The following is a 24,355-nucleotide window of genomic DNA, read 5'->3' as shown; positions in this document are numbered from 1 at the left end:
AGTTATTTAACTGTATATTTAATATATAACAATATTTTCTATTGTAATTATCTTCTTTAAATTGTTTAAACATATCGCATTTCATAAAATCCTATGATTTGCCATGAGTCTTCCAATCAGTATAAATTAATGAGATTCACTGTTTTCAGCTTTATTAAATTTAAAGTTATTGCTACTTTTGTTTGCCCATGTAACTAATTGGGGGAAGCCTGGTAAGGGATACAAATGGTACATTTTACATAACAATAACCTTAGGCACACATCTGAGGACAGAATTTGTCCCCAAGTTGATATTACAGTGTACGGAAGGATCACAAAATTCCCAGCTTGAGTCCATTAACAAAGATGAGCACCTTTTAATTAAATGAAGAAAAGATTTGTTGCTTGAGATCCAATCTGCTGAACAAAGACCAGGTTTTTTTTTTGCAACTCTTCAGGCACATTATGCATACAGTAGGATAGAAGGTGCAATGGTAGCACTATATTATTTTCATACTGATCCTAAGCCTTTCTAGCCAATAGGAAACCAGCAGTTTATCTGTATGCAGACATTGTAGTTCCCATTAATCCCATATTTACTGGATTAAAGAAATGGTACAAAGCACTTATCTGCTATCACTCACATCATGGTAAAATAAATTATTTTTATATAAAGATTTTCATAGACAATTACAATTAAGGGAAAGATATTATGGAATCTTTCTTTAACTAATGTCAAAGAAAGTGGTTCAGATATTTGATTATCCATCTTCAGATTGCTGTATTTATATATTTAAAGCCTTTCTGCAGATGATTTCTGGTTGCTCAATGATGCAACATATCCAATGTCCAAGTAAAAAAGACACTGGCAGACAACTTTGCAGACAATTGAGCCTGTAGTATTTTTCCATTGCAGCATCAGCCTATGCCTTGGCATAGAATGTGCTGTGCTATATCTAATTTTATACAATCCATTTTGGTAAGTGGAAAGTTCTGCTTCTGTTCTAGGTGTCTATCCAATTTCTGGCAAAAGTGTTTGGTACATTTCTTCAGAGAGATTGGTACCTTTTTAACATAGGGAATATACATGTAAGAAGTGCTATTTTCCTTTTCAATTTAAACACATTCTATTTGAATAAAAATATGACACAATACCCTCTAGGGTTCTTTTTAGGCTTTAGCAAGATTTTTGTTTCTACAATAGGTTTAATGATTTTGTGTTCTATCAGCCATATTAGTCCCCCATTCTGTGCAGTCAAAGTTTTACTAAAAGTAGAATCTTCTGCCGCTTAATTTGTAACTTGTATCAGATGTCTATGCTCACTCTATGCCCACGAAAGCTTATGCCTGCTGAAATTAAATTTGTTAGCTTTTAAAGTGCTACAGAACTCTCATTGTTTTTGCTGTATACAGACTAACACGGCTACCCCTCTGGAACTATGCTCACTCTATGTCTCATCATACTACTCTTACACACAGTATTGTCTTGCGTGCTAGATCTTTAACCCAAACGTGTCTTTTTTTTTAAGGTACATGAAAAATGTCTAGTAGACAAACTACATTTTTTCTTCAGGACACGTTTCAAAATAATTTTCTTGTGTGTTACACATTCTTGGATAGCCTCTTGCTTTTTCTCTATCTTGTGAAAGGTCTTTAAAGTAGATTTCATCCAACACACTTTACATTGCATATTAAGGTTGAAAGGAAACTGATGCTAAATCAATTGAAAAATACAGAACTATGAAGCATACTAAAAACACTTTTAGGTCTCTAAAATGGGTTCTTTTATGAAAGAGGCATTAATGTCACAATTCTCAATTGCTTTTCTTCAGAAGGAGACAGTTTCACTTTTTGAATCTGTGTATTTTCATCCTACCAACCTGCCTACTAGTAGAGTCATCACATTTTGTTTGAATCTTAATCTGAAATTTCAATTTTTTCCAGTGTGTCCAAATTTCACTTGTTTCAAGTTGATCCTGACCATTCTTTTAAAGCTCTAAATTCCACATTTGGCTCTTGATTTTTCAGTCTGCCTGTCTCAATCCTGGCAGCAGGGTTGTGGACAGGGATTGTGATAAATACAAAGAGATTACTGCAATTAAAAAAAAGGGGGAACAAGATGTCAACAGTTTTGAAGAGAACAAGTTGACTGTACAAAAGGCTGCAGCTGCAACATCAAAATGCTTACAAGAGTACGCTACCACAGTAGAGACACAAGATGGGTGAGGTAATATCTTTTATTGGGTCAATTTCTGTTGATGAGAGACAAGTTTGCGATTTATACAGAGCTTGTCTTCAAATCAGAAGAAAATGTTAGAATATGTATGTTTTAGTGTCTTTCCGCATTATGCACTATGACTGCTGAAATAACAAAGACTATATCATTCACTTTTAGTTTATCAGTTGCACTTTTTGTTTTGCCCAAATTACCATAAAATACTGAAGGCAAAGACAGTGGTTTGCATGTGCTTTGCCTTTTAAACCCGCAGCCTTCTTTATACCCTGAAACTGTTGAAGAATTTGTGCCATATTTAATCCATAATTAGACGGATAACACTCAGTGCATATTTATAGTATTATTCAGATATGAGTACAGCTCTACCTAGTGGATGTAAATTCACCATTGATTTGAGTCTTTTGAACAGCAAAATAATCTATTTTATCTCTCATTCATTACTGATGGTTTTCCAACCACATTTCTTGATTACACTTGTGGGAAAAAAATCCTGACTTCTCTAATAAAGAAATAGTCAATTGCTTAACTTTAAAGAATGGAATCTTTATTTCCTTCAGACAGATTGTCCCTGTGTCTGAACAAAAAAGGTTGATTGCTGAAACAGCTGTTTCCCAAATAAATGTTCAAGTTGTGTGACTGTGACACAGTGGAACCCCCTGAAAAATATAAATTGTGGGGTTTCAGATGTCACGGTTCAGGGCACCTGCATTGCCCCTGATGATCCAGCAAGAGCACCCAATCTATTCTCCCAGCTCCTCAGGCTTGGGAATTAACGTGAAGACGCCATGCAGAGTCTGCAGCATGGAGCGGAGCATGGCTGAAGAAGTCTATGGAGATGATGGTGTATCTACACTGGCATCAGAGGTGTGATTTCCGCTTGGGAAGGCATACCCATACTAATTTTAATCTAGATAGTGTAGCTAAAAATAGCAGCAACGCTGCAGTAGCACAGATCCCAGCCCAGGCTATCAATGTGAGCATGTACCCAGGGTTCTGGGAGGGCTTGTACAGCCTGCACTGAAGCCTATGTTGCCCTATCTTCAGTGCTATTTTTAACTGCAGTGGCTAAATTAGAGCTAGCATGGGTATGCCTACTGAAGTGCAATCACACATCCCATTGCAGATACCCTGAGTGTAGAAAGGCTTGGGGCTGGGTGTGGGAGATATTCAGAGGAATTATGTGAGATTTACAACTTTGTAATTGAGATCAGAATCTGGCCTTGAACTTTCTTTTAAATAGTAAATTTTGTAGTTTATGGGAATGTGTTTTCTTTTAAAATCTAAACATATTTTTCTTGCTATCATGGCTTTTCAACTGAAAATCTACTGGGTTATTATTAGAATTTTCTTTCTTTCTTTCTTTCTTTCTTTCTTTCTTTCTTTCTTTCCCCATTGTTTTTATTTTAAAAGAGAAATGTAGTCATTTATCACATAGAAAAGTAATATGGCAAAGTATCTAGTAATACCGTAAAATTAGTTATATGGCCAAGATAGTTTATCAACATGGAAAAGTAACAGGGCAAAACACAAAATCTTCATTGGGGACAAGTTCTTGTTTCAGAAGGTAGAGGAATTAATGGGGAAAATGGGGACCAACCATTTTAGACTTGATTCTGACTAACAGGGAGGAATTAGTTTCAAATTTGAAGATAGAAAGCTCTGTGGGTGAAAATGATAGATTTTCTTATTCTAAGGAAAGAAAGGAGTGAGAACAGCAGCATTAGGACAATGGACTTCCAAAAATTAGACTTTAATAAACTCAAAGAACTTGTAGTTAAGGTCCCATAGATAGACAAGCCCTTAGATTTTTTTCATGAACAGTTAGGTCACAGCAGGCTGAGGTGTGAATCTGTCTGCACCAGCCTGTTGCAGTCATACTGTTCACCTATTCCCTCCTGATGTACGTTAACAGTTTATTAATGCATTTTGAGCTAGTCCTGTTTCAAAGATGATTAAATCAAAGGGTGTATATGAACAGTTAGACTGCAGCAGGCTAGCGTAAATTAGATTCACACCTCAGCTTGTGATGGTCAAATTTGTTTGTGTAGACAAGCCCTAAGGGAAAAAAGGAGTTTAGGAGAGCTGGCAGTTTCTCCAAAAGACAATATTAAAGGCACAACAGCAAACTATTGCAATATGAAGGTGTGACGCTAGGCCCAAGAAAGCCAAGCAACTTTGAAAGTTGCATGGCCCAACTCTGACCTTTCAAGATATATTATAGGAAAATACAATGGTAGTGAGGGTCATTTCTTATAAGTAGACTAGAACTTTGCTATGCGAGTGTATTGTTGGTAGTTGTTTGCTGTTGTTTACACTTCTCTTGTTAGAGGTTAGCAATGTAGATAAAATGCTTTTCTGTCTATTACTGTTCTACTGATTAAGAGTTCAAAAGGAAGATATGAACATTTAGATGGAACTTTGAATGTAACAATATTATTGTTTAAACAACGAGAGTTATTGTTTGTATTTCTCTTTGAAGTTTAAGTAGTAAATACCTGTAAATGGTTGTAAATGGCCAGTTACCCTGTGTTAATGTAAGTAGTTACCCATGTGCACAGGACATAGGAGATGATACTTCAGAGTCCCAAGTAATCATCTATTAATTGTTCAAGGAGGCACCTGCTGTCAAGAAAATATCGGTCAGTCTGCATGGAATTCTAAAAGACTCTAGTGGACTGATTCTTTTTATCTCAAATCTGTCCAAGCTCATCAGAGAAAGTTTGGATCACAAGATTGAGATCCCAGCACCAGTCTGGAATCACCCTGCTAATTCTCATGGGAGAATTTGAACAAACTCTGCACATGGACTGTTTAGTCTTCATTTCTCTGGACTGGATTATTAACAAAGAATCTCTAAAGAAGGACTGATGACCTCCAAGTTGTTTGGGTAATTTCAGAGACTTTGCAATTTAAGAATTTTGCAATTCAGTTATCATCTCTACTTTGAAACTGACCTAAGAGCTTTATTTTCATCTGTGTATGTATACTGACCTTTTAACCATTACTCTTTCCTATTTTTAAATAAATGTTAGGTTAGTTAACAAGCATTGGCTTTAAGCATGTATTTGGGTAAGATCTGAACTATTCATTGACCTGTTTGGTAATGTGTCCGATCCTTTGGGATTGGTAGAACTTTTTAATGTATGATGGATAAAGATTTTCATTAATCCCCATCATATTTGACTTGGCTGTCTGGGTGCTAGTCAAAGGGCTGGATAGTTTTAAGGGAACTGGGTCTTGTCTATTGAATGACCAGTGAGGTCATCAGAACATGTTTGTTGCTGGCTAAGTATATCTTATGGAAGAAAAACCACCAGTATTTAGGGCTTTGCCTGCCCCATTCCTTGCAGTTTGCCCTGTTTAAGCTACCTCAGCATGGCTCTCCTGGAGGCCAACGTCGCAGAAGATAAGATAGAAAGAACAGAAACAGGCCAGTATGGCTCCATCAGGAGCTCTTTAATGACCTGAAAATCAAAAAGGAATCCTACAAAAAGTGAAAACATGACCAAATAGCTAAGGAGTACAAAAGAATAGCACAAGCATTAAGGAACAAAATCAGAAAGACTATGGCACAAAATGAGTTATGTTTGTATAAACAAGGGTTGCGCTGGTTTAAGTGTGTCTTCATGACGGGCTTGTCCTGTTTTAATGTTTGATTTTTAGATCAATATAGTTCAACTGGTACAGTTTTCTGAAACAGATGAAGCCTCAGAAACATGATACTAGCATCTCAGATCTGTCTCATTACCTTATTTATAGAATCATTTCCTGGGTAATGGAAGTTCTGGAGATCCTACTAAAAGTGCTAATGTGTTTTGCATTAGTACATCGTATTAGACAACTTTTCTGGGATTAACGGATGCTTGTGTCTTTCTTTCAACAGTGGTAGACAGAGCTTTCATTTAACTACAGTATACTGTTAAATGCTTCCAACAAAAATGTGAAAAAAACTGTTCTACTGTCTTTACTCAGGAGATGATGATGTCTAAGAAAGACACCGCTGGAATCAAATTTAAAAGATGTGACACTCAAGCTGTGGGTCTCAAGCAACCTCACCGCTTTTCATAGTCCTGTATATGGTATTCTTTTCAGGTTTGAGTAAGACATTGAGTGACATCCTGACAGAGATATGACAGCTTTTCCAGGAAAAAAAAAGTCTGTATGAAACAAATATATAGCTAGCTATCTTCCTTAATTTTTCCCTTACCTGAATATATACAGAATAGCATTCTAAGTGGGAACACCCTTATCTGAAGCAGATTTTCTGTTTATAGTGGGTAGATTGAAAAATTGTTTCTTGATGGACTAACCCAGATAACATTGATATATGTCACCCAAAGACCATGTACCTCCTATGCTGGAACTTCTTCATATTTAGTGTGACCAAGGGGTTGGGTGCCAGACATTATGGTGGTGTATGTCATACAGATCATCAGTTCTATAGCTCAGTAGGCTTAACTGTGCAGATGGGATCACCACAGGGTAAGGGTGATTCTCCCATGCCATAGAGCGAACATAGGAGCCCTTATACTACTTCCTCTCATGCTGCTGCAATGGTAAAGAGGACGTGGGTGGATGCCCCTGCAAGCAACATGCTGATTATCAGCTGTGTTTTCAACTCCTTGCGGCCATTTGCAGTCTCCTCAAGTTGCTCTAGCACAGCACAAAGCACCAGCCCTTCACAGAACTGCAATAGGATCACAGCAGTGGGAAGGTAAGCTTGAAACCTCCTTGTGACCTGCCCTCATGCAGCTCAGTTGCACTCCAGGATAGCTCTGGTTTCAACTCTTTGTAATTTTGTCCCATCTTGTGATATTTCATGTTTTAAATAAAACCCCAGTTCTGAAAAACAAGTAAAGTAAGTTTTTTAGACCTCATGGTTGGGGAGAAAACCTTGAAAATATGACCCAAGCACATCCTAAAGGCTCAAAAACCAGAAGGCAAATAAAAAAAATGTAATTTTAATCTTATGATTTTCAAACCAGTCCCAAAATGTTGGGGGGGCCTGACTCATGATGTTTGAATGTTTGTGGTTCCCTGGGATATGGCCATATGTTCCTGTGACAGAGTGTGAGTAGCTTAAGGCTGACTCACTACTTCCTACGTGTCTCAACCTGGGCCAAATTGACAATATAATTGATTAAGCAACAGGTGATTAACCAGTTAACAAGGTGTTTCAGTTTGTCAGGGGGTGATGCCAGTTAAAAGAGACACAGGAAGAAACAGGAGGGACAGCTAGAGAAACCTACAATCTCAGAAAGGAGGAATCTCTTTTCCCTATCACCAGGTATCTGGGAAAAAGGTAAAAGTTTTATGTGGTGGGGAACAAGTGCTTGCATAGAATGTTGAAATAAAGCCCATAGTGTTGAATTGCCATGGGAGTGTGTGAGGACTGTTTAATCAGATCTCAAATCTGCTACGATGAAGTTCAGATGTTTTATTGCCAATTCAGTTCCACCTGCAAAAGGAATAATAAAATTGGTTTGTACAGGGAAACCCCATTTGGTATTATAGTTACACTTGGCAGAGGTCATTTTTAAAATATAAAAACTTTGATGGATAATCAGTTGTTGGTGGTTTTTTTTTTTTTTTTTGAATGTAACTTTTTTTTTTTTTTAATAAATGAAAATATTCACAGTTGAGCAAAATTATAGGCTTTAAGCTTTTTAAATTTTTTTAATTACTTTAAATTTTTACAGTTACAGGAAATTTATGGGGGAGGGTCAGACAATTACATAAGGACAGTAGATGTTCAGATTAAAAAAAAGTTAAAGCTTTATAACCTTTAAGACAAATTGTCAACATCACATGTCAAAATATACAAAGTAGATATCTTTAAGTCAAACTCTAAGTTCTTAAGCAGCATTTTTCATACTTTGCTGATCTGTAAATTTTGATTATTATCAAGGGAAACTTTTTTTTTTTTTTTTTTTTTTTTTGGTGCTTTGTGTCTTTAGGGTCACATTTGCCAGTGTGTGACTGATGTTTACTAACAAAAATCTAATCCATCCAAGCCTAATTATAGTGATGTTTAAACACATTTGCGATAATAAAAATAACTATCATCATATGTGGTTTTTTTTTTTTTTTAACCCAGAAATTAAATCTTAGAATGCAATATCTTGGAAATTAGTTTAGCTTTTATATTTTTTCATCACAGATTTCTATTATCTATGGGTGCATAAAATATGCACCTCCATGAACTGCTGAAAAATAATATAACGGGGGAGGAGGGAAGGGCAGTTTTGCTAACTATAGGTAATCCAAATAAAATACCTCATTCCAGTTTTAAAGCAAGTGAGGTAACATATTTTATTGGGCCAGCTTCTGTTGGTAAGAGCTCTCTTTCTGACATGAAGAGCTCTATGCAAGCTCAAAAGCTTGTGTCTCCCATCAACAGATGTTGATCCAATAAAAGAGATTACTTGACCCATCTTGAGTCTCTGTCCTGGGACCAACACAGCCACAACAACACTGCTGAAACCATTTTGCAAGATCTCTTCATCTTTGGCTTAGGTGCTATGAAATGAGGTTGCAGCAGAGTAGTTTTACATGGCAAACCCCCCACTCCTACCATGTCTTAGTGCAGTGTATTTTATTTTTTATTTAATCTTTGCTTTTTTTTTAATTTTCTATCATTAAATACTGAACAGCTATGTATTAACTTATTTTTTTCTCTGCTAGAAACCTATTCACAACATTCGTACTTCAATCAATACATTGAAATAGATACCTGTTCTAAGAGACAAGTTGGTATCTATTTCTCTGGATTTAATGAAAACATAATTTATCTTCATTTATCTGTATCAGTGGAATTAAAACCACACCTTAATCAAGCCAGTACCTAAACACAACTTTGTAATTGGGTTAAATGCTTGAACATTCCAAGGCCTCATTAATGCAGCCCAACAGTATTCTGCTGTACTGAGATGTTCTGACATGAACAGTGCATCATGCTGCACACAGAGAAAAGACCAGAAAAATCCTTGCACAATGGAAACCAAGCCCTGGAATGTACATGACATAAGACCTATTTATTATTCATATTTATCAATCTGCTCAAAGCGTATAAGATGACCTGGTACTCACTATGTGAATTTGCAGTCTAGAAAACAAAAATCTGATATTTAAAAAAATCACCCAAGGGATTACATTTGCATCATCCTTGGGTAAGAAATGATCCTGCAACAGTGGTAGTCCTATAAATAATTCTTGCAAATGCAAGAAGCCCTATTGATTTCACTGGGACTACTTGTATTATCAAGGATTACTCACATGAGCAAGTTTTTTAGGATCAGATCCCAAAGCATGACTGTCTATTATTTTAAAATGTCTTTCTGTAAGTGGTTTGGAGGTTTTTTGTGGGGGTTTTTTTGTTTGTTTTTTGTTGGGTTTTTTTAATAACAGGTTGGCAACAGCATTTTTAGAGATTCAAGTCTGTGGGTTTTTCTGAATGGAATTTTAAGGTGGGATTTGAAGGCAGTACCCAAATGACAATTAGCAGTGGAAAGAGTCCTGAGGAGGAATTTAAAGGTAGGATAGAAGGGTTCATGGAATATAGCAGAAAAGAGGCTTTTCTTCTAGAAAAGCAATGGAGTTGCTTTATTTAAAAAAAAAAAAAAATACCGAGGCCTTGTATCTACACAATGGAGTTTTGTCAACAAAATTTAACTTGCGTAGACAAGAGTGGAGGTGTACACACTACAATGCTCCTTTCACTGACACAACTCTCCTGCTTTGACAAAATAAAACCACCTTGATGAAAGATTTGTCTTTTTGCGGCAAAGCTATATAGACCAAGTGTCTGTGTAGACACTGCTGCTTATGTGGCTGTAAAGGGCCTCCAGGAGGTGTCCCACTGTGCCCATCCTGACCGCTCTGGTCAGCAGTTCAAACCACTACCCTGCACCCAAATAACAGGCATTCATCCCTCCCCCTTTAAAGATTTGGGAATTTTTGAAATTCTACTTCCTGTTTGCTTGGGCTGGAGAGCTCACATCGCATCTTCCTAGTTGACCATGGCGGCTCCACACAGCAAACGCTCTTCCTCTTGGAGCACACTGGAGCTATTGGATCTGCTGAGTATATGGGGAGAGGAGGCTGTGCAGTCCCAGCTCCACTCTAGCCAACCTAGGAACGTCAACCTACAGTCAGATTTCTTGTGGCATGTTGGACAAGGGCTATGAATGGGACACACATCAGTGCTGTGTGAAGATGAAGGAGCTGAGGCAGGCGTACCAGAAAGCAAAGGAATCAAATCGCCACTCTGGTGCTGCACCGAAGACTTGCCGGTTCTATAAGGAGCTGGATGTCATCCTCTGCAGCAACTCAACCTCCACCACAAAGAACTCGTGGATATCTAGGCACGGCTGGGAACAGTAGATTCAACCCCAAGGAGGAAGTCATTGAGTTGGAGGACACGATGGGACACTTGACAGGGTCACTTGATACCATGAGGAGCCAGGACCTCCTCTTGACTCCGGAGGGTTTGAGCCAATCCGTGCACTCTGGCTCTGCACACATGATGCAGGAGAGGAGAGCTCTAGTAAATGATCTTTTTGAGTGAATGTTGCTCAGTTATGAGGTCGAGCTGTCCTTTTCTTTGTTATAGTCTAGAAGTGGGAGAAGAGATTAGCTGTGTTTGCATGTGCTTCAGATTCCCCTAAACTAAGCAGTGGACCAGAAAAGTGTGTTAATTCACACTGAGATTTTACGGGAATTCTCCAGAGAAATCTCTAGGAAACTTTCCTTCAGGTACTTGCCAATCCTCTGTCGAAGGTTCCTTGGCAGAGCTGTTTTGTTCTCTTCCCCCCGCCTCCCCATTATAGAACACTTTCCCATGCCAATTGGCAATCACTTGTGCAAGGACCAAAGCAGTACACAGGCAAGCAGCATACGGACCTGATCTGAAGCTGCTCGCATGCAGGAGAGGCATCCTTGCTTACCCTCAGGAGTGAGATATTGGCTTTTATAACCCCCACCTGTGGAAAATGGTGGCAGAATTTATAATTTTGTCCCTATTTGTCTCTCTGTAGTGATTCCCCTCACAAAACCACCTAGACCCTGTGCCCCATCTTGAGTGCTGTTTTTATCCTTCCCCCCCCCCCCCTACCCCAACTTCCCAGGCCGAACTCATCGTGTTTTGGGCATTCGCCTGCCAAGGGACAGTGGAAAAATTAATATTTAAAAAGGTGTATTTTACTAAACTATTAGTGCACTCACAGCATCAAATCATCATGCTTCTGTTTATTGCTGCTTTTGCTTCTGTAGATGTGGCCTTCAGGAGAACCACCAACAGAGCACCTCTGCCAGATAAGGAAGTGACCAAGGAGGACATGTTTTGAGAGGTGCTCCAAACATCAGAGGCTGAAAAACAAGAACACAGGGTATTGAGAGAGACTTTAAATGAAAATAGAAATGAGATTCAAGAGCACATTTTTAGGGTCAGGCTCAGCTGATAAAAGTGATAGAGTACCAAATTGAGATGTTGAAGTCCCTCTCATGCTGCAGGCAGAATTCATGTGTGCTTGCCTCTTCCTTGCCCCCTGGAGCCAAAACAGAACTGCTTGTCATGCCCTCCCCAAACTCCTCCTACACATTCCTTCCAACCTGCTGGCCCATCTCCATTACCCGCTCACTCCACACCTTTGGACAGCTTCCAAAATGATAGTTAGACTTACAGCTATGAGAGCCTATTCTGCCATTCAGTGTTATCTTCCACCAAGTGTTTTATGTGTTTATTAATTGGTATTTAATAACACTCTCTAAAAGATAATCAATCTTTATTTGTTTCTTAAACCCAGTGGTTGCTGCTGAAATTAATACACCGTGGCAGTTGGATCACTTGAAGACTACAAATCACAGCCAAGAAACATCACAAGTCTCATACAAGGCAGCAAGTTAACAAAGCATGGCAGAGTGCTGTAGAGGAAGATACATTAATGGTATCCATTGTCAAAATGGTGCCTCAGGGCCTGCCTGATTGACATAGCCACTGTTTTGTCCCTCTGATAGGCCTGCCAGGTGATCCACTTCCGTGCTTCATCCAGGGGGAACGTCTCACCCTGAGCCTTACAAATATTATAGAGCACACAGTAGGCTGCTATGACCATGGGAATATTTTCCTCATTTAGGTCTAATTTGACATAAAGGCAGCACCAGTTTGCTTTTAATCTGCCAAATGCACATTCTACAGTCATTCTGCACCTGCTCAGCCTATTGCTGAAGTGATCCTGGCTGTAGTGCATGTTTCCTGTATAAGGCTTCATGAGGTATGGGAGTAAGGGTATGCTAGGTCTCCCAGAGTCATTAGGGGCATTTCAACACCCCTCTTCACCCCCCCCCCCCCCCCCCCCCCCCTCTCTCCCCATTGGAATCTTCTGGTCGGGAAAGAAAGTCCCTGCTTACAGCTTTCTGTGTAGGCCAGTATTCCTAAAGATGTGTGACATGCACCTTCCCTGAGTACCCCATGTTGATGTCGGTAAAATGCCCACAGTATCCACAACTTCCTGCAATACCATAGAGAAGTACCCTTTTCTACTGATGTACTCTGTCGCAAGATGTTTCGCGGCCAATATTGGGATATGTGTTCCATCTATCTTCCCATGGCTGAAAAGCCATCTGTTATTTCATGCACATTTCCACCAGTCACAGGCCTTTGTAGCAGAATGAGACTAATGGCCCTGTACAGGTGCATTAACAAGGTTGCCAGCTTCTACGTGGCAATTGCCACATGCTTCTCCACTGAGAAAGCAGCTCTCATTCTGGTGTCCTTGCACCGCAGTGCTGGGGTGAGTTCTGCTCACGTTTCCAGGAAGGTGGCTTTCCAGATCCAAAAATTCTGCAGCTACTGCTCTTCATCCCAGACCAGCATAACAATGTGATCCTACCACTCAGTGCTTGTTTCCCAAGCCCAAAAGTGATAGTCCACTGTGTGCACCTGCTCCATGAATGACAAAAGTAATCTGTCATGTAGCTTCTTTCCATGGCACACAGCATGTCAGGTACCTCTGATTCCTGTTCAGCCTGAGAGTCCATGATATAGTGCATGACCACTCACACTGTTCATAATAGTGACCACAACAGTGGAGAGCTGTGCAGCATCCATCCTCTCTGAACGAGATGGTGGGTGCTCAGTAAACAGGGGCCACTGAAAAATGTCACAAAACACAGTCAGAAACCCATGGAATGATGGAACGGAAAAAACTGTATCCTGGGATGTTGATCCTGCACCCACGGTCCACTCCAGCTTCCCACAGCTCCTAGCCGCAGAAGGTGGCGAGCTGAACAACGGGATGGCTACCCATAGTGCACTTCTCTCACTGTTGATGCTAGAGCACCAATGGGGGATGTGCTCTGTTGACAAAAGGAGTGTTTTGTGCGAATATGCATAAGCGATGTAATTAGCACTTTTTTTGATCATCGACAAAACTCGGTGATGTACACAAGGCCCAAGAACAAGACTTCAGAAGCAGGCACATTTCTAAGAGCCTGACTCTCTGCTGCTGTAAATTAGCATAGTGTCATCTAAGATAAGGTATCCATTCAGAGCTTCGTCAGTTGAAGATTGGGCCCGTAGTTTGCAAGATAAATTGATAGAATAGAGACTTTAGCTTAATGACAGGCTGGCGTAATGTCTGGGAGGTGGGCCAGAAATGGAACTATACTACAACTCTGCCTGGATAATACCTTAATTTCTTTTTTCCTTTCTGTAATTAAAGAAGAAAACAGCCTGCAGCCCATTTCCACAGGGAGAAGTGATCTCCTTAAAGATCTAGCCTCTTCTATTTTCTGTTTGTGTGTTTCAAAAAAAACAAAAACAAAACCCCTTATTGGCTTTATCTAATCTGCACAAAATCAGAAGTATAATAGAGAAAATATTGGCTGGCACTCTTGAAGGACACATTATCTCTGTTCTCTTTCAAACAGGAGAATAAACCAGAGGATTTGTGATAATCTTTGTGCTAGTCACAGGCAGAGGTATATTGGGTCTCTACCTATAAGCTGTGTCAAAGAAAGACGTCTGTGTTCCCTGTGAACAGACAAAAGTGATAAACAACCTATTGCTAACAGAGTATATTACAGAGCACAAACTTGAAAGTTAAGTCAGGTTTCTTGAAAAGCTTACTATAGTGTGTAACTGTCAGGAAACCCTGGTGCAAGTTTTGATGATTCTAGGCTATGGAGGACAAATTTATGGTTTTTGGGTGGAAATCAAGTGAGACATAGGCTTCACCTATACTGGAAAATGGGTTGGTTTATTTGGGCAGAGTAGATAGTAACTAAGGCACAGTTGCCAGATCCCCTTGCCCCTGCCCCCCTAGGATGTTTCAGGGCAGACAGTGGGAGTTGGCAGTTGAAGTGCTGGTAATTGCACTCTTGAAAGTTCAGTAGCCCTCATATCCATGTCCCTGAACTCACGCCTCCTGCTCTATGCCACTCCTTGTCCCCTGTTAGGTTTGAGGGGCCAGGGAGAGAAGCACTCTGATAGTTGAGGTGATGTGAGGAGGTCAGCCCTGCTTCTGGAATAGTGGGAAGAACCTATATATTTAAGCCCAATCAGCAGAATAGTTTGAATCCCAAGTGGGTGCAAGGAACATGACAGGAACATTTTATGGGCAGGACCTATTACCCTGGGTACTGTATCTCAGGAATCCCTTGATCAAATGACCCCAAATTTGCACCACTATCCCTAAGCTGGACCCTGATCGGGCACACCAATTTACAAGAGACAATTTCAGGGGAACGGTAACTACCACCTCTCTGTAGTCCGCTCCAGGAGTGCCCAATCGCGTCCCAGGAGTCTAACTGTCACCTGTCTCAGGGCAGTCTTAATGAACATAATGTTACACAAGACTTAGCATACAGCATTGACGAGTTTGGTAGGGTGCTTTAATCTACTCCCATTTCAAATGAGGGCAAAGCAAAGTGCATTAACTAATTGTTTTGTCAGCAGGATCCACGTGGACAGTTAGCGCATGTCATGACAGGCTAATGCAGGTTAGATTCACACTCAGTCTGCTGCAAGCTAAATGTTTGTGTATACAAGGCAGTTCTCAAACTTACTTCTGCAGCCTCAGAAGTGGGGCTAGAGGCTGCCCTGCTGCTGCTCCAGCTGTCTGGAAAGCTGGACTGGTATCCCAGGCCCTGGGGCAACTTTGGGGACATGTTCCCTTTCCTGCTGCATGCAAGTGGGCAAGAAGCAGTGGGGAGCCTCGTCTCTAAACCTTCTCCAGCACCGGAGGGGTGGGGGCTAACTCAGTTCCTTTGAGCCAGGACCATTGCAGTAGCAAAGGAATGAGGCTGATTAGAAAAATTACCACAACATGTTTTAAAATTGGATTTGGCTGATTAACTGAAACTGAAAAATTCTATGACAGTGGTTCGATTTGGACAACGGTTCAATAGAACCCTGGCTGCCGGGCAGATTCCTGTCAGAAAACCAAACTGATTTTTGCCAGCTTACCTGCCCGCCTCGTCACGAGGCCACTTGGTGGGTGAGAGTCTGGGAGCCCCAGTTTCCAGGCTCTTAGCTCCTCAGTAGCCTGGATTTCCAGGGTCTGTGATACTAGAGCAGCCTGCCAGGTGCACAGCCCTAAAGCCAGGACTCCATTTCCTTTCATGGAGAGTTTTGTCATTTTTTGGCTTTCATTCCAAAGGCAGAAGACAACTAAATTTCAAAATTCTCTGAAAAATGGCATTCTTTCTCCGTCCTGCTCCAGAAAGGAGCTCTGTTACTGCCCCTTAATCTGTCTCTTTCCTTATACTAGAGGGGACATCAAGGAAAAGGTATCCAGGTTCCCCTTGCTGCTGCTGGGGGAAGAGGGACTCAGAGATCCCTGTCCCGGTGCTGCTCCCTGATCATGGAAGGATCCCTGGGTCCCCCTTCACTCCCAGTTTGCTGCTGCTCAAAGAAGGAAGCGGGAGCAGTTATAGCTTCACTTCCTTAAAGGTGGAATAAGGAAGAAAAGAGAGGTGGCCAAGTGCTCTTTGTTGCCACCTGTTTGTGGAAACAGAACTTGTGTACATTTCATAAATAAAATAATTACACTAAGAAAACATCTGACTCCCTGTCACCAATTTCTCCTGCAAACAGGAAACTGATTTACCAAGCCCCAAAATCTGATACTTTTCAGTATCCTAAGATTGCAAGTATTTTACCACTGAATTCAAAAGGAGCAGGAACAGATCCTACATCTGAGTTCTGCTGTCAGGGTAACCTAGCTTCTGGTGAACAGGAAGTGCCTTTGGTGCAGGGGCCTGAGGTTTCCTATTCACACTTTCACAGAAGTCAGGATTTTTGCTGGTACTGTACACCCTTTTCTCCCCTTGTTTCAATCTTATTCTCAGTTAAAGAGATCTCAAAGCTTACATATTTAAGCACAGAACAGTGATCAAAATAAATTATGACTGTTAAGTGGAATGTTTGCAAGTCTTAGCAAAAAGCTGCAGTGCTTGGTTGTAACGTAAGGCCTTTGTTTGCAAGGAAGGAAATGTTAATGTGAGTTCATTGATTTGGAAAGCAGTTACTGCTCAGCGCAGACAGCCAGCAATATTATAATCCGTTTATTTTTTCTTAGAATTGAAGTTGCTAGCGTTTTAAACTTCATAGTTCCTCCTTATAATTAACTCGTAGAACAAGCTATTTAATAAAGCTGATACAAATACCAACAGAGCAATCTTTCTGAATATTGTAAGTTAATGGGTCACTTAGGTGCTTCTGAAAACTTTACCCAGTGTGTTAACTATACACTTGCTTAAGGTTAAAAGAAGAACCAACCCTCCATTTTGCAGGGCCCACTGCTAAGTAAGGTTTAGAGAACTGAAGGTCAGCTGAGGTAACCTATGTAAGAATTGAAGGCTTTTTAACTTGGCTTTGGGTCGTAGGAAAAGCTCTTTGCTGCAGATGTCTGTCTGATCTGTCTCCGCCACTCTCTGAGATGGAGATGTTTTTCTTTGAGTTTTGCAGATGTATTAATGTATCTGAGTTTGAAAATATCCTGCCTCTGTGAGTGTGTCTTTCTCTGAGCACTCTGCTCCCCAAGGAGAGAAGGCTGCTTAGAATATTGTGCCAGAACTGTCACTACCATCTCCTATGTGACCAGAGGCAGTTATATTAATTTGCCTAGAGCTAGGAAGTAAAGAGGCGGTTAATAAAATATTCAGAATACAAGGTTGCCATGGCCTTCCTGTTGGCCCTTCCTTCACTCCTAGGAAAATGAGCCTATATGAAGAAGAGGAAATCTCTGAACATTGTGCTATGACTGGGGGGGATCTGAAGGAAGACTGTAGAGATAGGTCTTGCAATGTTGAGTGGAACAATGCCTAAATCTGGACCTAAATCTCTATAAATCTGGGCCTAAGTCTGCCTTTCAAAAGTGACTTTGGCCCTTAGTAGCCTGAGTCCCATTCACTTTCTAAACCTTTAAAAATCTGGCTGATAGAGGCCATTTCCCCACCCCTACCGCCAAACAGCCTATTTTGCACTCTCCTTCCACAATCAGAGTCTTACTCTGTTAGTTGGGGCCTCTCGGTGCTACTGCAATAATTAACAGAAGGTTGGGTTTGGTTAAAAGAGTTAAAGGAACTGAAATGTAATTTTAGGGGAGAAAAAGGGGCAAGTGTATCTTATATTCCCCCTCTTTGCCAGTACTTGTCCTGTCACTTTCCTGCAGGCTCTCTCATTATAGCTGCCGTTTTCATTCTGATTTGTTCTCTCATGCATGATTTTGTAGCTGTCCCCATTTTGTTAATTCCAGAAGCCTAAAATTCCCAAAGTTAGTGCAAAGTCATATTTAGGTCTGAAAATTGTTGAAAATAATTTCAGAGTGCTGGTCTGAAGACAAACCAGCGCATTTCTCCTTTAAAGAGATGTTAAATGCTAAATATGCATTTTGTAAAAACAAACTAATAAAATCTAAGCCCAATAGAAATGTTTTCAATATTGATTTAAATTTAGTTTTTAAAGAAGTAAACATCTCCCTGTAGTGTTTGTACCCAAACGTGACGGCCCCGGCAGCCTGAAAGTGAAGCTGACAGCTACAAAGTGAAGCAGGCTTCATAGTCCACACTCAGAGAAATGCATGAATAGTGACAAATAAATTGAAGTTTTAAAAATGATTTCACTTCATTTATTTAGTTCAATGGGAGTTTGAATCAGGCCCTGGATACTCTGTGTGACTCAGGATTGAGCCCTTTGTAAGCACACTTGTGCTCGTAAAATCTGTATTTGCATGTGTAAATGCACAGTGACCTGTTTAAGCACTTGCAAATGTTGGTTTGTGCATACTAAGATTGGGTATACTCTCAATTTTTGTTCTGCAGTTAAAGGTTCCAGCTGAAAAAAGCTGAAGTCCAAAAAGTTGGAGACATGGTTGGTCATCATATAGTATATTACATGTCTGTATTGTTTCCTTAAACAACCTACATTACAGGATACAGATATGGTTCTCAATGCAAGTAGACCAGTAACAGTCAAATTAGTTTTAGGACTGTATGTCTATACATATGACTAGATCAGTGGTTCTAATCCACTCTACACCTAGAACCCCCATTAATTTAGTTGGATCTAAAATGGGAAGAGCTGGGTGGTCATGATCCTCTGATACCTGTTTGTGACCAAGTAGTTTCAAAGAGAGAAGAAAACAGGTTAAGATCCATTCTTGCTAGAAGCACTAATTATGCTTCTGGGACAGTCCTTGTATGGTTGATTTCATATTCACAGAGAGGGAGAGTAGGAGAAAGAGGGTGGGGGAAAAACTGCTAAACCAGTTTTATTTATTCTTAACAAGGGAGATAAATCTGCTAATCTGTTTTGCTTAATTGAGTTGGGATTATAAATACTTCAGTCTTCATCTGTAGACTGCACTTGTAATTAACTGTTTTCATTGTGTTTAGTCCTTCCTTGCTTTTCTGCCTTTTTTGTAGCATTTAATTTTTGTATTTGTTCATTCTGTTAGGTTGGTTTATAAGAAGCATAAATGTCCTAAATTTCAGCAGGCAAAGCAGTAGTGTTTAGTTTACTTAAGCAATGAACAGTTGAAAGAGAAGGATGTTTGTAACATTAAGGACTAGTAATTTGAATATAACAATTTTTACAAGGGGAGGGGGAGAGAGAGAGAAGTAATTTAAAGTACCAAAAGATGATTAAACTATAATTCAATACTCGATGGAAAAAGTAGAGAGAATTTGTAAGGAAATTGTGGGGGAAGGATGGGGGAAAATCTCAGAGAGGGGAAAACAAAATAGGAAATTTAAAAGTGATTGATAGTTTAAAAAAAACAGGCTTTGAAGGTGGTAAAATTCACTACTGGGGAAGTTGGTTGAACTCCCTTGACTTCTATCTAACAACATCATCTAATGCAACTCAGTTACTTCCATGGACTTGTGCCCATTTGCCACAGGGCTAAATTTGGCCCCAGGGTTCATATTATAGAGAACAGATAGAACTGCATCTAGAGTGAAGCACATGCAATATAGGACCTGATAGAATTTAGAAGTGGAAATTGGTGATGACTTTATTCTGACTGGTCAACAAAAGAACAAGAATAATAAATCAGTGATTTATGTATAATTGGCTGAGATTATGACTATTATGTGGGAGGTAAATGGATTAATTCAGTATGCTAGGGAGAAGCCTATTGTGGGAATATACTGGGAATGAGTGAACCAATTTGAGGAAAAAATCTCACCCCAAATGAAAAAAACAACTGAACCTGGACTTTTAAATCATTTAGAATAATAAATAGGCAATATTCCTGCCAAACTCTTGGTTATATAAATCCTCATGTTTCAGGGCATAAATCAGTCTCTATCTATTTGGGATTAGGAAGAAATATACCCTTGGGCAAGATATCCCATAACTGCTTACTTCAGAGTTTCTTGCATTTTCCTCTGAAATGTCTGTTCCTGGCCTCTATGGATGGCAGATGCTGGACTAGATGGATCTTTGTTCTGATCCAATAGGTCTATTACTTTCTTATTAAATATGATAAAGATGATATAAGTATCCTCCATTTTGCTAAGAGATTTCCTGTCTTTACTGAACTCCAGTTTAGAACTCTGGCAACCTTTATAGTGGGCCAGCTATGCTCTTCAAACCTTATGTGCTGAGGGTCTTTATTTGAGGTCAGAAGAAAAGAATTTTGTTTGTGGCACCATTTGGTCTAGAGAAGACCTGGAGCATGTGAAATTCAATTAGATAAACTGGCCAGAGCCTAGGAGAGTGAGCGCTCAAGCTTGGACTCCTAATGCCTTCTGGGATTTCACAATGCAGAGAATGAGATGGGGTAGAGAGTCTCTCTGAAATTCATGTGGCTCAAGGGTGAGGGGGTGTTAATTCAGTTACCAAGATAGGTCAGGAGAGGTAGAAACTTGGCCTGGCTGAGATGGCTGGTGGGGGGAGGTGAGTGGAGGGAGGGGCGTGAAAGAGAAAATGGCGTGTGGATGATAGTGTTTGAGGGTGAAAGAAGTAAGAAGAGTTGCTGGAATTTTTTGATTAAGTATCAAAGCACTTTTAAGATAATATCTCATGAATACACAGTGTATGTGGATAATAACTACATAACTGTGGATCTGAACATTCCAGGCAGTTCAGAAGGAAGGGGCTGGGGAGCAAGGGGACAATATTAGAAAAGCAGTACCTTCAACTACTTGCTTTATCAGTCAAATACATGAAAATGTTGCATCCTAATAAAGAGCTAGGGCTGGATTTGTCCTTCGTGCAATGCCACAGCCTTCACTGAACCTACATCAGTGACAAGGTTAGTGTATGGCTCTTAGTTAGACAAATTATTCAATTTTCGAGTTATTAAAGATGCACTGGTACATAAGACAGTGCAAGAACTGGCAATTACAGAAACATAAAGGGGTTTTTAAAAAAAAATCCAGCTATATCAGCCTGTTTTTAAAGACTCTGCTTTTATTATTCAATATGCAAATACAGGGGCAATTACAGGAAGTGCGCCATGGGATTTCAGCAAGCAATTGAATAAAAATGAAAAGCTTTGAAAATCATTGTCAACTAACTCAAAGTGCTTTAATAATTCTTTTTATACAGCTGTACTGTAACAAATCATTCTGACAAAAGTGCTACCCTTTTTTAATATATTATGTCTGAACACAGCTCTTGTTGCATGAAATCTAATTGTATCTAATTTGAGGCTTAAACCCAGTAAACAGCCTTTGATAGGGTATTGATTGTTTCCTGTATCTCTTTAAAAAAACCCAAAAAACAAAAAAACTTACATCATCTATCAATAACTTTCACAGATCATTAACTTTGCTGTAGTTTTTATCCAAAGTTCCCCTGAGTTGGCAATCATTTTCAGACCTTGCATCAGTCAATCAAGTTCATATTATTATACAGACCATCCATTTTACAGCTTTATCTCAGAGTTGTTGCCACATCATTTAAAGTCACTCCAAAAACTTTATGCATCATTTGTCAAGTAGGATCAGAAGCACACATCTATTCCTCTTTTTAGTACATTCTCTTCCTTTCTCAGTTGTCCTTTTGTATTTGTATCTGCCTCTTTGTTTCTCTTTGATTTGGTAAAAGGATTTTGATCATCTTAAAAATAGATAGAGACCATTGCTTATCATGAACATAAAACCTCTTTGTTCTGTTTCTTTTGAAGATGATGTCATCAGTACTTTGTGACTTTAAAAGCCTGAAGTGTTGAATGAAAGATCAATCAAATGCCTTTCATTTCCCCCATAGCTCTGATGTATCATCTTCTCAATGCATGTAGTCTACACATAGTCTACATAGAATCCTATGGATGATCTGAGGCTCCAAGGGCTATTGAAGTCAATATAATTATGCAGATTTATACCAGCTAAGATATAACCTTATGTTTATTACAATACCTAGGGTGAAATCCTGACCCTGTTGAAGTCAGTGGGCAAAATTCCCACTCGCTTTAGCTCTCAGAATTTCACCCCAGATTTCTACTTGAAATAAGAATGATCAGCTATTGTATTGCTGCATAGCCATGTTAGTGCTGATATGTTTTTTAACCCATTTGCTTTTACAAGAGTTTATTTTTATAAGGAAGGTATTTTTCTCCTTATCTGGATGCTTGTCGTCAGGGATCAGGGTGCTGAAACATTTGGGATATATCTGAGCTAGGATGACTTGCTGTCCTAAGAACAATTCACATTAGTTACTGCCTACTTTACTTAACTGTAGAAATTAACACACCTGCACGCATGCTGGTGTGGAGAACATAATCTGCTGTTTGAATAGTTGGCAAATCCAATAGCTCAACTGTGGGAAACGGAGTCCAGTAAAAGATCCATTTTGTTATTCTAGGGAGCAAATCCTTCTAGGAGACATCTTCATTACTCATTGGCAATATCCTAACTTGAAGTTTTCTCCACGTAGTGTTAATGTTTGATGATAGAAAACGAAGGCCAATAAGCAGGATGGTGTATGTGGCTGTATAAAAAGAAGGGGCATTTGGGGAATAGAAGAGCTGAAACTTCAGTTGTAACAATTATATTTTTTGTCTCAAGACATTAAAAAAAAATGTTGAAATGGGAAATTAATGCAGAGGCTTAGTTGGAATGCTATGAAAAACATAGAAGCTGGACATATAAAAATCATTTTCATATATCAGAGTGTCTGTTTACTAATGATCAACTACATAGGAGCTAAGAATTATAAATGAGGTTACACTACTTCATTTTCTTTCACAGCAAAATGCTGGGAAACCCTTCATTAAAAAGCTACATTGCATCAGTTCTACTTACAAGAAGCTCTCATGCAGAGTTATAGTAAGTACTGAACTTTTTATGAGTCACAGGTTACTGTCTCTGGCTTTTATCTTGGTGATGCCATGGTCATAATTATGTGTATGCAAAGAAACATTAATGAGCTACTGTAAGTGTCAAAATAAATTGTGATATAGTATTAAAAAGGATACTTTGTCCTAAAAATGCACATGTTGGCAAAAAGGGGGGAGGGTGAAATCAAATAAGACATTTTCCTTTAGAAATTAATTACAAAAGGCAACTCTGCACTTCCATGCTGTAATAACACTTGAAAAATAATTTATGTATCCAAATCTCTGGTGGGCAGTCAGAATACAGAACACTTGTTTATTTTTTGTTTTCAATTTGTTATGCTGCTGTGCATTTAGGCTAAAAGAGGTCTGTAATTGCTGGCAGCAGCAGTTAGCAAAAGCGTGGGATGCACTAGGGGGTGAAGCTTTTAATGTTCTAAACCTTATTTACAAATCCTGTGTACCTCACTGAACAGAAAAGGTAAATGTCTATTTTGATTTAGCTCATCTGATTAGGACTGTTTAGGTCCAGATACTTAAGTTCACATTTCTACATGTGCAGCTACATGGGAGGTACTTTGTTCTTTCTCAAATCCCCAGGTTGCACGCACAATAGCAGATACTGGTGTCTAAGTGGATTACCTTTCCAGACAGGAGGTCTGCGGAAGGGCTGCCGCAGAAGCCCATGTTCTGGTATATCAGGGCCATTGGAACTGCATCCCTGAACTGTAGGAGATTTGAGCATGCATCTGGGTGTCTGTGCACAGTTAGTAATTTATGTTACAGCATTGCAAAAAGGCCCCAAACAAAATCAGGGCGAAGCCATTGTGTTTGAGTGGGTACATATGCTTATTACCAGCTTTACTCTAAAGAGCTTCCAATGTAAATAGACAAGACAGAGAGGATGGGAAATGGGGAAAAGTGTTATCTCCATTGTACAAATGGGGAACCTAGGCATACAGAAGTTGTTTTGTGTGACTTGGCCAAGATCAGACAAGAAGTCTATGCAGAGTCAGGAATTGAACCTATATATCTTAAATCATAGCCCAGTGCCTTAACTAAAAGGGATCCAATCACTTAGTTGCCTTGGTACTGGAAACCAGACCTTCAATATATAAAAATATACTATATTTCAAAAGAGATGCCCACCTATAAACTACCCTTTGAAATACAAGGCAACAAATATAAAGATAGCAGCTACCACAGCTGTCCTAAGATCCAAGGTACAAAACAGTTATCCATATAAATAGCTAAATTAAATATAATGCTATTGTTAACTTCCAGAATCCTCTTGGTTTAAAAAAAAATAAACTGGCATTTTAAATGAAAATGAATTTGACTATCTGTAAAGGAT

At 39.4% G+C, this 24,355-nt stretch overlaps 1 long non-coding RNA gene across 3 annotated transcripts in view; it reads left to right on the top strand.

Annotated features, from left to right (window-relative positions):
- Window positions 1-6,889: 6,889 nt before the first annotated feature.
- Window positions 6,890-24,355, top strand: part of LOC137146236 (uncharacterized) — a 63,485-nt gene continuing 46,019 nt past the window's right edge. For all 3 annotated transcript variants that reach the window (XR_010917858.1, XR_010917856.1, XR_010917857.1), the window contains exons 1-2: window positions 6,890-6,929; window positions 7,396-7,517. This is a non-coding gene — a long non-coding RNA (uncharacterized lncRNA). The remainder of the gene's footprint in view (window positions 6,930-7,395; window positions 7,518-24,355) is intronic.

This window comes from Emydura macquarii, unplaced genomic scaffold (assembly GCF_026122565.2).
Source record: "Emydura macquarii macquarii isolate MOO-44397 ecotype Brisbane River unplaced genomic scaffold, CSIRO-AGI_Emac_v2 contig_431, whole genome shotgun sequence".
NCBI lineage: Eukaryota > Metazoa > Chordata > Testudines > Chelidae > Emydura > Emydura macquarii.
This window is presented reverse-complemented; position numbering and strand designations above follow the sequence as displayed.